The following is a 16588-nucleotide window of genomic DNA, read 5'->3' on the forward strand; positions in this document are numbered from 1 at the left end:
AAAAAGGAGTCTCAGAATATTTCTATTGTGTCCCCATGTTGCCCACCCATAACTTGGAGCTTATTATTCCAAGAGATAAACAGATTTAAAAAATAGGTTTAGGAAAGGGTTAACAACACACACGGAGTAGAATTATTATGGACAATCAAGAGAAACCAGAAATTTGGGTGAGGTTGGGGGGTAAATCCTTAATCATGTCAGGTTGAGTTTATGGCGGGTAAGCTGACATCTGTAAAAGGTCCTCATTGCCTATTAGAGACAACTAGACTAAATTCCGATCTAGGATGGTAATTCTTATCTTAACCTCAGTAACTCAAAAGCTCCTAGACATTGCCAACAAAACCTTCACACTATGAAGGACAAAGAAAGCACCAGGTGGTAAAAAGATCACACAAATCTCTAGTTCTTTAAAATAGGCTATTTTTAAAAGGGCCTCTGTAACAATGTTTCCCAGACCTAAGCCAATGACCCACTTATTTCCAACAAAAATGGGATACCACAATTTCAGTACATAAAGATCATTCAAAGACAATCCTAGTGTAACAGATATGTTCTTTAAAGTATTATTTACAATAATAGTATATTGGAAACTATACAGATATCTAACAATATGTGGATGGTAGTAAATTATGGCCCATGTATTTAATAAAATATAATGGAGCCATTAAAAATGTATGTTTATATTTTTAAGAATTGATTATGTTAATTTTCTTTATAGTTTTTGGATTTTGTGTCATGATTATAATTGCCTTCCTTCTCCTGAAAATAACATTTAGCTATATTTCTCTAGTATGTCTATGGTTTATTAGAAGTTATAAATTTCTAATGCACTTGGGATTTATTTTTGTGTATGGAATGAAGTAAGAATCAAACTTTCTTTTTTTCCAATTGCAGCGCCAGTTGATCTCAGAATAGTTTGTTGAAAAATATGCTCTTTTTCCTCTCTGACTTCTGATACCACAATTATCATTTGGTAAATTTATATACTTCTTTACAAACCACCTATTGTATTCCAAAATATATATTTTTTAAGCCTCTCAATTGTTTTAATTCTTATATAAATGTGTATTAATTTGAAAAGATAAAAAGTTACTTTAAATGGTTCTGACAGTTTTTAGTAGTAAGTGAAAATATTTATGAAAATATCAGATTTCAATCCTTAAAACAGTATGAAATTATCATAGAACTAGCAGAAAGAAATAAATACAATTACAAACATCAATTTTAAATGTGATAAAGATGGGATTCCAAGTCAGTAGCCAAAGAGTAGATTATTAAATAAGTGGTATTGAGTTAACTGAAATGACATTCATGAATATAAAACAAAATTGGATATTTATCTCATACATTATACCAAAATGAATACTGAAACATAGAAATATTGTATATAAAATATACAACCAAAAAGTAACAGAAGAAAATGCAGGGGCATGTTAATAGAATAATGGGGTAAAGAAGTTTTTTCTAAACATGACCCCAAAGCCAGAAAATGTAACAGAAATTTTAAAGTATGACACAGAGTAATCCCACTTTAACCCACAAAGTGGTATACAAAGTTAAAAGATAAGTGGAAATTCAGGAAAAAGAAATTTTTTCAACATGTATACCTGACAGTGGGTCAGTAGCTTTATTATATGAACTACTTTTATAAAATCAAAAAAGAAAAAGATGATCATTCAGTGTAGAAGTTGGCAAAAGTGATAAACAGGAAATAACATGATATAATGGCCAACAATAACAGAAAGTGCTGATCAACCACAGTTAAAAAAGAAAGGCAAATTAATAGAGATATTACTTTAGCTTATTAAGTTGTCAAATAAGTTAAAAAGATTAAAATTTCCAGGATTGACCAGAATGAGAGGAAAAAAAGACATCTTATTTTCTACTGGTGGTAGTGAAATATGATAATATTTATCATATTTTATCAAGTATTTATGAAATTTGTATGTTCTTTTTGATTCAGCAGTTTTTCTCCTAGAACATATCTGATGGAAATTTGCATAAACATTCCTAATGTTATAGGTACTATGAAATAGTAATAATAAAATGGAAACAGCCTAAGTGTCTATCAATAGGAGATTGATTAAATGAGTTATGCTAAGATCAGGAACAAGACAAGGTTGCCCACTCTCACCACTATTATTCAACATAGTTTTGGAAGTTGTAGCCACAGCAATCAGAAAAGAAACGGAAATAAAAGGAATCCAAATCTGAAAAGAAGAAGTAAAGCTGTCACTGTTTGCAAATGACATGATATTCTACATAGAGAATCCTAAAGATGCTACCAGAAAACTACTAGAGCTAATCAGTGAATTTGGTATAGTAGCAGGATACAAAATTAATGCACAGAAATCTCTGGCATTCCTATACACTAATGATGAAAAATCTGAAAGTGAAATAAAGAAAACACTCCCATTTACCATTTCAACAAAAAGAATAAAATATCTAGGAATAAACCTACCTAAGGAGACAAAATACCTGTATGCAGAAAATTATAAGGCACTGATGAAAGAAATTAAAGATAATACAAATAGATGGAGAGATATACCATGTTCTTGGATTGGAAGAATCAACATTATGAAAATGACTATACTACCCAAAGCAATCTACAGATTCAACGCAATCCCTATCAAACTACCACTGGCATTTTTCACACAACTAGAACAAAAAATTTCACAATTTTTATGGGAACACAAAAGACCCCGAATAGCCAAAGCAATCTTGAGAAAGAAAAACGGAGGTGGAGCAAGTAGGTTCCCTGACTTCAGACTATACTACAAAGCTATAGTAATCAAGACAGTATGGTCCTGGCACAAAAACAGAAAGGTAAATCAATGGAACAGGATAGAAAGCCCAGAGATAAACCCACGCACATATGGTCACCTTATCTTTGATAAAGGAGGCAGGAATATACAGTGGAGGAAGGACAGCCTCTTCAATAAGTGGTGCTGGGAAAACTGGACAGCTACATGTAAAAGTATGAGATTAGATCACTCCCTAACACCAAACACAAAAATAAGCTCAAAATGGATTAAAGACCTAAATGTAAGGCCAGAAACTATCAAACTCTTAGAGGAAAACATAGGAAGAACACTCTATGACATAAATTACAGCAAGGTCCTTTTTTGACCTACCTAGAGAAATGGAAATAAAAGCAAAAATAAACAAATGGGACCTAATGAAACTTAAAAGCTTTTGCACAGCAAAGGAAACCATAAACAAAATGAAAAGACAACCCTCAAAATGGGAGAAGATATTTGCAAATGAAGCAACTGACAAAGGATTAATCTCCAAAATTTACAAGCAGCTCATGCAGCTCAATAACAAAAAAACAAACAACCCAATCCAAAAATGGGCAGAAGACCTAAATAGACATTTCTCCATAGAAGATATACAGATTGCCAACAAACACATGAAAGAATGCTCAACATCATTAATCATTAGAGAAATGCAGATCAAAACTACAATGAGATATCATCTCACACCAGTCAGAATGGCCATCATCAAAAAATCTAGAAACAATAAATGCTGGAGAGGGTGTGGCGAAAAGGGAACACTCTTGCACTGCCGGTGGGAATGTGAATTGGTACAGCCACTATTGAGAACAGTATGGAGGTTCCTTAAAAAACTACAAATGGAACTACCATATGACCCAGCAATCCCACTACTGGGTATATACTCTGAGAAAACCATTATTCAAAAAGAGTCATGTACCAAAATGTTCATTGCAGCTCTATTTACAATAGCCCAGAGATGGAAACAACCTAAGTGTCCACCATCAGATGAATGGATAAAGAAGATGTGGCACATATATACAATGGAGTATTACTCCGCCATAAAAAGAAACGAAATTGAGCTATTTGTAATGAGTTGGATAGACCTAGATTCTGTCATACAGAGTGAAGTAAGTCAGAAGGAGAAAGACAAATACCGTATGCTAATACATATATATGGAATTTAAGAAAAAAAAAATGTCATGAAGAACCTAGGGGTAAGACAGGAACAAAGACACAGACCTACTAGAGAATGGACTTGAGGATATGGGGAGGAGGAAGGGTAAGCTGTGACAAAGTGAGAGAGAGGCATGGACATATATACACTACCAAATGTAAGGTAGATATCTAGTGGGAAACAGCCGCATTAGCACAGGGAGATCAGCTTGGTGCTTTGTGACTGCCTGGAGTGATGGGATAGGGAGGGTGGGAGGGAGGGAGACGCAAGAGGGAAGAGATATGGGAACATATGTATATGTATAAGTGATTCACTTTGTTATAAAGCAGAAACTAACACACCATTGTAAAGCAATTATACTCCAATAAAGATGTAAAAAAAAAAATGAGTTACGGTACAGTCATATAATAAAATACTATTTAATCATTAAAAGTGATTGAGTAGAGATGTATTTATTGACATGGAAATACACCCATGATATTTTGTTAATTCAAGAAATCAGTTTACGCCATGATTTAGTATAATTATATAATTTAGTATAATAAATGCCATGTATAGTATAATTCTGCCTTGTGATATATATGAATATCACGTATCAAAAAACACCTATATATGAAAGGATATACACATTCCTACATTAATTATTTCTGGGTAGTGGGATTATATTTTTATTTTTATTTATGTGTTTACTGAGTCACTATTATGTTTCCGATAGTGTTCTAAAGGCAGAGGTTATAGTGCAAACAAGTAGACAAGCTACCTGCACTCATGAAGCTTACATTCAATTAGAGGGCAATTACAATAAAGATGTAAACAGTCAAGATAATTTCAAATTGTATGATAAATGTTATAAAAGAAAAAACAAAACAGGTGGCCCCATAGAGAGTGACTGGTATATAATGAACTGCCTCGTGGTTGCATGGGGCAGGTTAGGACTTTCATGAGTAGGTGACTTTTAAATTGAAATATGAAGGCTAGGAAGAAGGCAGCCTTTCAAAAGCCTTGATAAGAGCTTTAAAGCCAGAGACAAGGGCAAAGGTCCTGAGGCAGGAATGAGCCTATGGTACTCCTGGAACAGAAAGAAGCCCAGGAGGCTGGAGTGTAGCAAAGAAAAAGGGGAGTGGAATGAGCAGATGTCTGAGAACCAGATAGGAGTCAGATTTTGTGGTTCTATGTGCCCTTTAAAAGTATTTGGATTTGATGTATAAGTGCAGGAAGGCCATGGAAGGGTGTTCACCAAGACAGTGATACAATCCACTTTACATTTTAAAAGACCATTCTTGTTGCTATTTATACCTTCTTGAACTGTTTCAATTGTTCACTGTGAGCATGTAGGCAGGAAAATATTAAACTTTTTTTTATTTTGAAAAAGAATTCATGACAGATATTATAAAGTAGAATTATGAGTAATTTTTATTTGCTTATTTATATATTAATATGCATTACAAGTTTCTACCAAAAAATCTAATACTTTTATATTCCCTCCAAATTGTCCAAAAATAAAAGTCTTGAAAGTACATGAGCTGAGGCAATGAGTTACCTTACTTATCAAAGCCCTTTGAAAGAACAAGAGATAAAACATTTTGTTGAAAGAATATACTCTAGAGTCAAATCCTGACATTACATCTTTCCATTGTTGACCTTTGGGCATTGGACTCAACCTACCTGGCTTTAATTTTCTGATAATAATGCAAAAAATTAAATGAAAGAAGAGTAATTAGGGTGAAACTTACATGTCCTTTTTTTAACAAAGCACTTTCATATTCAATATTATAATACATCATTTGTGAGGTCTCCAAAGGGCCAGTCACTATGCAAAAGGTTGGAATCACTCTAGGAAACAAGACACAGAGTTTTCTCAAGGATCTCAGTCTTCAGGAATATAGCCAAGAAATCCATGGATTTCAGAGAGTTCACGTCCAAGACAGCAACATAGGAGGCTTCTAACTCACCTCCTCCCATGGACACACTGGATCTACAGCTACACACAGAGCAATTCCCTCTGAAAGAAATCCAGAAACTAGCTGAGTAACTCCTACGTATCAGGTGAACAAGGAAATACCCACATCAAAATGAGTAGGAAAGGCTGAGACACAGTTTTACCATAAACCCCACGCCTGGCTCAGTGCCATACAATTGGGAGGAAATGCCCAAATCCCAGCCTGTCCCTGAGGAATGAAAGGTTTGAACCCCACATCTAGTGCCCCAACTTTTAAGACTCTTGACCCAAGGGACAGGCCCTCAAAACACCTAGCTCTGAAAGCCAACAGGGCTTGCATCCATGAGACTCATAAGACTATTGTAAACAAAGAAGTTCTTGGGGCTTCCCTGGTGGCACAGTGGTTGAGAGTCCACCTGCCGATACAGGGGAGACGGGTTCATGCCCAGTCCGGGAAGATCCCACATGCCACGGAGCGGCTGGGCCCGTGAGCCATGGCTGCTGAACCTGCGTGTCTGGAGCCTGTGCTCTGCAACGGGAGAGGCCACAACAGTGAGAGGCCCGCATACCACAAAAAAAAAAAATAAGTTCTTAACTCACTGTGGTTATTTCCCCCAGACTCATCTCAGAGGGAATGGACAGAAACACCCATCTCCCAGGCTTTTCCTGAAAGAAAGCTATTTGCATACTTCAATACTGCTGCATGAGGGTTAGACTTCTAATATGCACACATCTGGGGATGACTACAGTCTTCCCCAGAGCCTGGAGGAGGCCAGTGGGCACTGTCTCTGTGTTCTCCCTCTGGCAGCTCCAAGTTGTACTGACTACCTGGTAGGAACTTGTGCACACATCTAGTGCACGAGCTTTTGCAACTGCCACCCAGGGGACACACCCCTTGATCTGGCTCTGGTGGCCCATGGGGCTTGCATTTCATTGGTCCCACAATGAAATGGGACAAATGTAGCAAACAAAAAAACACTTCTTAACTGGCTATCCCCTCAGCTGTCAGTGCAGAGGGAGCAGACTGAAATGCTCATTTCCCAGTCTTTCCCTGAAAGAGATCTATTTATGTACTTTAAAAGCTGGTGTCTGAGGGTCTGACTTCCAATCAGCCTGCATCTATCACTGACTGAGATCCTCCCCTTTGGGACACTGACAGGTCTTGGCACTACTCAACTACTAAGAGCCACTAAGAACAAGGAAAGCAACTTGGACATGCACAAAGGTTTGAGAGACAGTTAAGAGCTGGGGCTGGAGTGAACATTAAGATTTATCTCCTACAAGAAACCAGACTCAGAGAGGCAGCAGTTTTATCTAATGCACAGAAACCAACACATAGAATCAAGGAAAATGAAGAAACAGAGGATTATGTTCCAAACAAAAGAACAGATAAATCTCTAGAAACAGATTTTAATGAAATGGAGATACATGATTTACCTGATATAATTCAAAATAAAGGTCATTAAGATGCTCACCAAAGTCAGGAGAGCAATGCATAAGTATAATGAGAATTTCAACAGAGAGATAGAAAATATAGGTAAAGTATCAACAGAAATCACAGAGCTGAGGAATATAAAAATTGAACTGAAAAATTCATTAGAGGGGTTCAACAGCAGACTAGATAAGCAAAAGAAAGAATGAGCAAACTCAAAGATAGGGCAGTAGAATTCATCCAATCAGAGGAGCAAAACAAAAAAAGACTGAAAAAGAGTGTAGATAGCTTAAGGGACTTATGGGACACCATCAAGTGGATCAACATTTGTGTTATATGGATCCCAGAAGGAGAAGAAAGAGAGAAGGGGCAGAAAGCTTCTTCAAAGAAATAATGGTTTAAAACTTCCCTAACCTGGGGAAGCAAGCAGACATCCAAATCCAGGAAGTACAGAAAGTTCCAAATAAGATGAACCCAAAGAGACTCATAGCAAGAAATATTATAATTAAACTGTCAAAAGTTAAAGACAAGGACAGAATCTTAAAAGCAGCAAGAGAAAAACAACTTGTTACATATAAGGGAAACCTCTGTAAGACTACAGGCAGATTTTTCAGTGAGACTTTGCAAGCCGGAAGGCAGTAGAATGATATATTCAATGATATATATATTGGAAGAATAAAAATTGCCAACCAAGAATACTGTATCCAGCAAAATTATCCTTCAGAATTGAAGGAGAGATAAAGAGTTTTCCAGACAAGCAAAAGCTGATAGAGTTCATACTGGCCTTATAAGAAATGTTAAAGAGACTTCCTCAAGCCAAAATGAAAGGATGCTAATTAGTAACAGGAAAGACATATGAAAGTAAAAATATCACTAGTAAAAGAAAATACATAATTAAGGTCTATTTTAGAATAGTCTAAAATTATAATGGTGGTGGGTAAATCATTTATAAATCTAGTATGAAGGTTATAAGACAAAAGTAGTAAAAATAACTATAACTACAGTAACTTATTAATGGATACACAAGGTGAAAAGATGCAAATTGTGACATCAAGCACATGAAATGTTGGGGGGAGAATAAAAATGTAGAACTTTAGTATGCATCTGCATTAAGTTATCGACTTAAAATAGACTGCTGTAATATGTCTTATGTAAGCCTTGTGGTAACCACAAAGCAAAAACCTATAGTAGATACACAAAAGGTAAAAAAAAAAAAAAAAAAAGGAATCTAAGCATACTACTGCAGAAGATCATCAAATCACAAAGGAAGAGAGCAAGGGAAGAAAAGAACAAAAGAACTGCAAAACGTCTAGGTAGCAATGAATGAAATGGCAATAGTAAGTCCCACCTATCAATTATTACTTTAAATGTAAATGGATAAAATGATGCAATCTGAAGATAAAGAGTGGCTGAATGAATAATAAAACAAGACTCAACTATATACTGCCTACCAGAGATTTACTTAAGCTTTATGCGCAGACACAGAATAAAAGCAAAGGGAAAAACATATTCCATGCAAATGGAAACCAAAAGAAAGCAGAAGTAGTTATATTTATATCAGACAAAATAAACTTTAAGGCAAAGACTAATAAGTGACAAAGAAGATTATAATGATAAAGGGGTCAATCCAACAAGAGGATATAACATTATAAATATGTACCCAACTTAAAAGCACTGAAATGTATAAAGCAAATATTAACAGATCTGAAGGGAAAAATTAGGCAGCAATATAATAATAGTAGGGGACTTCAATAACCCACTTTCATCAATGGTTAGATCATCCAGACAGAAAATTAATAAGGAAGAATTGGACTAAATTATAGGTTAGGCTAGATGGACTTAACAGACATTTACAGACCATTCCATCTAAAACCAACAGAATACACATTCTTCTCAAATACATGGAATATTCTTCAGGATAAATCATGTGTTTGGCCACAAAATAGGGTTTGTTTTGTTTTGTTTTTTTGCGGTACACGGGCCTCTCACTGCTGTGGCCTCTCCCGCCGCGGAGCACAGGCTCTGGATGCGCAGGCCCAGCGGCCACGGCTCATGGGTCCAGCCGTTCCGCGGCATGCGGGATCCTCCCGGAGCGGGGCACGAACCTGCATCCCCTACATTGGCAGGCAGACTCTCAACCACTGCGCCACCAGGGAAGCCCAAAATAGGTTTTAATAAACGTAAAAAGTCTGGAATCATATCAAGCATCTTTTCCTGCCAAAATGGTATGAAACTAGAAATTAAGTCAGAAAACTGGAAAATTAACAGATATGTAGAGATTAAACAACTTGCCACTAAGCAAAAGGGTCAAATAAAAAATCAAAAGGGAAATTAGAGAGTATCTTGAGACAAATGAAATTGGAAATATAACATACGAAAGCATATGGCACACAGCAAAGCAGTTCTAAGAGGGAAATTCATAGCGATAAACAACTACATTAAGAAGCAAGAGATATCTCAAGTAAACAACCTAACTTTGCACCTAAAGGAACTAGAAAAAGGAGAACAAAATAAGCCCAAAGTTAGTAGAAGGAAGGAAATGACAAAGATCAGAGTGGAAATAAATGAAATAGAGATTAATCATTAGAGAAATGCACATCAAAACTACAATGAGGTATCACCTCACACTGGTCAGAATGGCCATCACCAAAAAATCTACAGACAATAAATGCTGAAGAGGGTGTGGAGAAAAGGGAACCCTCTTGCACTGTTGGTGGGAATGTAAATTGATACAGCCACTATGGAGAACAGTATGGAGGTTCCTTAAAAAACTAAAAATAGAACTACCATATGACCCAACAATCCCACTACTGGGCATATACCCTGAGAATACCATAATTCAAAAAGAGATATGTACCCCAGTGTTCACTGCAGCACTATTTACAATAGCCAGGACACGGAAACAACCTAAGTGTCCATCGACAGATGAATGGATAAAGAAGATGTGGCACATATATACAATGGAATATTACTCAGCCATAAAAGGAAATGAAATTGAGTTATTTTTAGTGAGGTGGATGGACCTAGAGTCTGTCATACAGAGTGAAGTAAGTCGGAAAGAGAAAAACAAATACCATATCCTAACACATATATATGGAATCTTAAAAAAAAAAAAAAAGGTTCTGACAAACTTAGGGGCAGGACAGGAATAAAGATGCAGATGTAGAGAATGGACTTGAGAACACGGGGAGGGGCATGGGTAAGCTGGGACGAAGTGAGAGAGTGACATTGACATATATACACTACCAACTGTAAAAGAGATAGCTAGTAGGAAGCAGCTGCACAGCACAGGGAGATCAGCTTCGTGCTTTGTGACCACCTAGAGGAGTGGGATAGGGAGGGTGGGAGGGAGACGCAAGAGGGAGGGGATATGGGGATATATACATACATATAGCTGACTCACTTTGTTATACAGCAGAAACTAACACAACATTGTAAAGCAATTATACTCCAATAAAGATGTTAACAAAAAAAGCAATAGGGAAGGTAAGTGAAACTACCAACTGTTTTTTTGAAAACATAAAATTGACAAACCTTTTGCTAGACTCATTGAAAAAAAAGTTGAGACTACTTAAATAAATTCAGAAATGAAACAGGAGACATCTGATACCACACAAACACAAAGGATCATAGGAGACTACTATGAACCATTATATACCAAGAAATTGGACAGCCTAGAAGAAGTGGATAAATCCTAGAAACATACAACGTGCCAAGACTGAATCATGAAGAAACAGAAAATCTGAACAAGCGAATTACTAGTAAGAAGATTTGATCAGTAACCAGAAACCTCCCAACAAAGAAAAGTCCAGGACCAAATGACTTCACTGATAAACTCTACCAAACATTTAAAGAATTAACAGTCCTTCTCAAACTCTTTCAAAAAATAGAAGAGGAGAGAGAATTATGACACATTGTTCAATGGAACATATTAGAGAACCCCAAAATAAAGCCACAGAAATATGGTCAATTACTTTATGACAAAGAAGCCAAGAATATACAATAAGGATATTCTCTTCAATAAATGGTGTTGGGAAAACTGGAATGCCACATGCAAAGCCACGAAACTGGACCACTTCCATCTTACACCATAAACAAAAATCAACTCAAGATGGGTTAAAGACTTGAATTAGGACCCGAAACTGTAAAACTCCTAGTAAGCTCCTTGACATCGATCTTGGCAATAATCTTTTGGATCTGACACCAAAAGCAAAGGTAGGAAAAGGCAAAATAAACAAGTGGGACTACATCAAACTAAAAAGCTTCTGCACAGCAAAGGAAACCATCAACAAAATGAAAAGGAAGCCTATGGAATGGGAGAAAATATTTTTGAATCATACATCTGATAAGGGATTAATACCCCAAATTTATAAAGAACCCATGTAACTCAATAGTAAAAAACCAAACAATGAAACAAATGATTAAGAAATTGGCAGGGATCTGAATAGACATTTTTCCAAAGAAGACATATAGATGGCCAATAGATATATGAAAAGGTGTTCAACATCACTAATTATCAGGAAAGTGCAAATCAAAACCATATGAGTTATCACCTGATTAAAATGGCTATCATCAAAAAAGACAAGAGAAAACAAGTGTTGGCAAGGATGTGGAGAAATTATTGTGCATTATTGGTGGGAATGTAAATTGGTGCAGCCACTGTAGAAAGCAGTATGGAGATCCTAAAAAAATTAAAAACAGAATTACCACATGATCCAGTAATTCCACTTCTGGGTATATAACCAAAAGAAACTAAATCATGATCTTGAATAGATATCTACACCCCCATGGTCATTGCAGCACTGCTTATGATAACCAAGTCCTGGAAACAACCTAAGTCTCACTGGATGGGTGTATGGGTAAAGAAAATGTGATTTTATACAAATAAATAAATTTAAAAATTCAGCAGTAAACAAGGAAATCCTGCCATTTGTGACAATATGGATGGACCCTGAGCCTATTATGCTATGTGATATCTAAAACAAAATGAACTCATAGAAACAGAACAGATTGGTGGTTGCCAGAAGTGCGAGGTGTGGGGTGTGGGAAAGGGGCTTTAGCTGGTCAAAACGTACAGACTTCCAGTTATAAGTTTCTAGGGATGGAAGGTACAGCATGGTGACTATAATTAACAATACTATATTGTATATTTGAAAGTTGCTGAGAGAATAGATCTTAAAAGTTCCCATCACAGGAAAAAAATTTGTAGCTATATGAAGTGATAGATGTTAACTAAACTTATTGTGGTAATTATTTCTCAGTATATGCATATATCAAATCATTATGCTGTACACCTTAAACTAATACAATGTTACATGTCAAGTATATTCTCAATAAAACTGGAAAAAATTAAACTAGGAACTGGACAAAAAAAAAAAAGAAATCCATGGATTTCAATCTAGTGTGTTTTGCAGAGTGTGCTGTCTGAAGAATAATGCTTACAATCACATCTGAAACATTACACTCACCCCCACTTTCTCTAGTTACTTTCTGGCACAAGACCCTGGTTTATTGTCTTGGGTACTTATCACTACTTGAATTTATCCTGGTTATTAATTTCACTTGTTTATTTTCCTCTACTAGAGTCAAAGTTCTTTGAGATCAGGGACGTTCTCTGTTTTGCTGTTGTATCCTCAGCACTTCATTATAGTAGGTGCTCAGTAGATTCACTGTTAAATGAATCAGAATAAAGGGGTAGCACAGAAAAGACAGTGATTTGCTCCAGTTGGAGGTCAGTGTAAAGTTCTTATCAGATCCTCCTATTAGCACTGCTAAGTGGTGCCATTATTACTACTCTCATCTAGACAATTAGGAAGCAAATTCAGATAGGTTAAAGTATGCACTCAGGGTTAGCTGACTACTAAATGGCAAAAGTAACATGTTCTAAGCCCAAATTCTGTGTTCTTTAGGCTGCATATTGATAAAGTTGCAGTGAAATTGGTTTTCCATGTTCCACGTTTAATCTAGTCCTTAAAACCTTGAACATAAACTGGTAAAAAGTACCATTAAATTAAAAAAAAGTGTATATATTTTCATCTGTAAATGAAATGCATCTCTGTGAGAATGTGTAAAGCAGGTTAGGCACTACAAACAACTGAGTCCAGGACATACTTGTTAGACTGTAACAGTGTTTGTACTCATTAGTGTCATGATGTGCTTAGAGCAACCCTTTGATTCTCAACTCTAAAAAACATTCCTTAACTGAGCGTAAAATCCCATGCTTAGAGATGGTGTGATAGTGTTTAGGATAGAATTTGGTCAGTCTGTGCTTTGTCTATGCCTAACCAAAAGGACACTAGGGGAAACACTGAGAGTTTTCTAAAATGTCAAAGCAGATAAAACAGACTCAAAGGAAAATGGAGTCCTTTGTTGACGTGTGTAACTTTCTCTGCCTTTTGAGTTGCAGGGAAGTTATTCATGATACTTGGGTATGATCCTTTTCTTTGGGATTTCTACTAAAAAGCAAGAACTCGATTGATTTTGATGCCACCTTTTGGCTACTACAAAAACTTCAGCTTATAAAGTTTGGGTTAAAACAACTTTGAACCTTGTCTGATGCAGCCCAATTGCCAGATTAGACAGACCAAAATAATCATCTTCCTAGTATGAGCTTCAGATAGGGAAACAGGAAAGATTAAGAGAACAAAGCTCTTCTATTTAAGTTTTGCATCAATTTGGCATCTAAGTGAAGCAATAATAACTTTGTCTTCAATTCACTGAAGAAACACTTATAAAATGACAAGGAGGTCTCATAAATCTGTTTGATTGAACATACTACAAGCCCAGATCTATTACTTGGTTTAAGTTTTAAAATCTATATCAAAATAATATATGCCTATGAAAATAAACCAAACAATAATGAAGAGCTTATAATAAAAGTAATAAAAGCAATGGTCTCCTGTCTTAGGAGATTTCTTTCCAGAAAGATAATCTCTCCTCCTTCTGGTTGTTTTAGTCAGTTCAGGCTGCTATAACAGAATACCATAGAGTAGGTAGCTTGTAAAAAACAAAAATTTATTTCTCACAATTCTTGGGACTAGAAGTCCAAGATTAGGTGCCTGCTTGGTCAGGTTCTTGGCAAGAGTCCATTCCCTGGTTTGCCATCTTTATTCTGTATCCTCAAATGGAGGAAGGGATGAGAGAGCTCTCTGAGGTCTCTTTTATAAGGGCACTAATTCCATTCATGAGGGCTACACCCTCCTGACCTAAGCACCTCCAAAGGCCCCACCTCCTAATACCATCACTTTGGGGGTTAGGATTTTAACATATGACTTTTGGGGGAACACATTCAGTCCATAACACTGCTTTTAGTTCTTCTGGCAGTTTTTTGCATAACTTTAAATCATATGTTTATTCTTTCATTTTGTACTTTATTAATTTTAGATAGTATCCATTGATAGCCTGCTATGAAAAATGAAGATTTAACTATTTACATTATCTGTTTTTCTGTTCTCCCTCCTTGTTCCATGTTTAACGGTTAAATTATTGCCTTCAGATTCTCTTATAGTTTACTTTTGTGACTTTAAATGGTATACTGAGCTTCAATTGCTTGTTCCACTAACTTTTGTCAGTATCTCGACTCCTCTTTATATAAGAGGAGGATATTATCCCCACTACCCTTCTCTCCATCTTTCCTTTCTATTCCACTTTTTATATTTACCCTTTACATAATCAAGTTTGTTATAAAGTTCAGTTCTGCAACTTCATCAGAATCTTTCATGTTCTGTTGGTAGGTTGATTCTAGAAGTTGGAAATAAGACTTTTACTTTGTAATAACTACGTGAAGTTTAGTCACTGTCTGGCCATTACATTTTCATTTCTACTGTGTCCCTGATATCAAAGCCAAATCTTACACTTTATCTGCAGCTTAGCATCATGCTACATTTTAGTTTATTTCAACATAGGGCAATGACATTCATGTAAAATGTTTTATTTGTCAGCCAAGTTTTTCTTGAATAGTCTTTATCAGGACCATAAGTTTGTCTACCATTCCAATCACACTATTTTTCAGAGGCTCCCTCTTCTCTGAACACCTGCCTTGTAGAATTTCTGTCCTTTTGTTCCACTCAGGACCAGGTAAATTTTAGGCCTACTGCATAGCTTTAATTCTGGGACTTATCTACCTCATTAGATTGGGTCCACTTCTAGAGGTGCCAGATTTAGCAAATAAAAACACAGAATGCTCAGTTAATTTTCAATTTCAGATAAACAAGAAATATATATTTTTTTTTAGTGTAAGCACGTCCCATGAACAATTTTCTATATCCCAACTTGTCTTCTTTCTTTGTCGACACCCTTGTTTTGAGGGAGAACATTCTTGATTATCTTCCTAAGAAGAGAAAGCACAGGAAGTAACTTTGAGAAGTCCCTGGAAATATTTTTCTTCTCCCTCTTTACAGTTGACTGATGGTCTAGCTTTAGAAGTGTAACTTGAAAGAAATTCCTGTCAGAAATTTGAAGATACTGTTCTATTGTTTTTAGCATCCAATGTGTCTAATGCTAGTCTGTTTCACATACCTTGTGGTGACTTTTATCCTCTGGGAAAGCATTTAAAATCGTTTCTTTACTCTTGGTTTTCTGAAATCCCACAATTTGATGTAGGTCTTTCTTAAAAAATATTCTTTTTGTTCAGGCCTCAATGGGGGTCCTTTAATTCTAAAGAACTATGACTCTCATCAGCTCTGAAAATTTTTCTTCAGTTATTTCTTTGCTGTTTTCATTCTTTCCATTTTATTGTTTTTCTTTTGGGAACTCTGTTAGTTATACCTTGGACCTCCTGGATTAGTCTCGATACCTCTTTTTTTTTCCTTATATTTTCCATCTATGATTTTTTATTCTGTATTCTAGGAGATTCATCAAGTTTTTTCCAGCTCTGCTTTTGATTTTAAAATTTTGTTAATCATATTTTAAATCTCTTAAAGCCCTCTTGTTTCCTATTTATTCCTCTAATAACATAGTATTTTTATATATGAATAATCTGCTTGAATTACTCTGAAAAAAAAAATTTTAAGGTCCCTACTATACCCTGAATTATTTTTATTTCATCTGGCATCAGTTTTTGTTTGTTTACTTTAGTCTTTCTCATTCCTATTCTAATTTCTCTTAAACTCCTGATGCTACTTGGTTATCCATTTTTACTAAAGAAAGAATTGGGTTGCTTGTGTGAATTTGCTCTGTTTCTGTGTTAGTAGCTCAGTTTTTCCAGGGATGCCTCTGCCCCATATGGGATAGGAATGTTGTATTAGCTGTTAGATTTCACTACAGCA

At 35.8% G+C, this 16588-nt stretch overlaps 1 protein-coding gene across 7 annotated transcripts in view; it reads left to right on the forward strand.

Annotated features, from left to right (window-relative positions):
- The window catches only part of SLC44A5 (solute carrier family 44 member 5), a 377697-nt gene that overhangs the window by 300600 nt on the left and 60509 nt on the right, over positions 1 to 16588 (forward strand). The gene's annotated exons all lie outside the window — the stretch shown is intronic.

This window comes from Globicephala melas, chromosome 1, assembly GCF_963455315.2.
Source record: "Globicephala melas chromosome 1, mGloMel1.2, whole genome shotgun sequence".
NCBI classification, from domain to species: Eukaryota; Metazoa; Chordata; class Mammalia; order Artiodactyla; family Delphinidae; genus Globicephala; species Globicephala melas.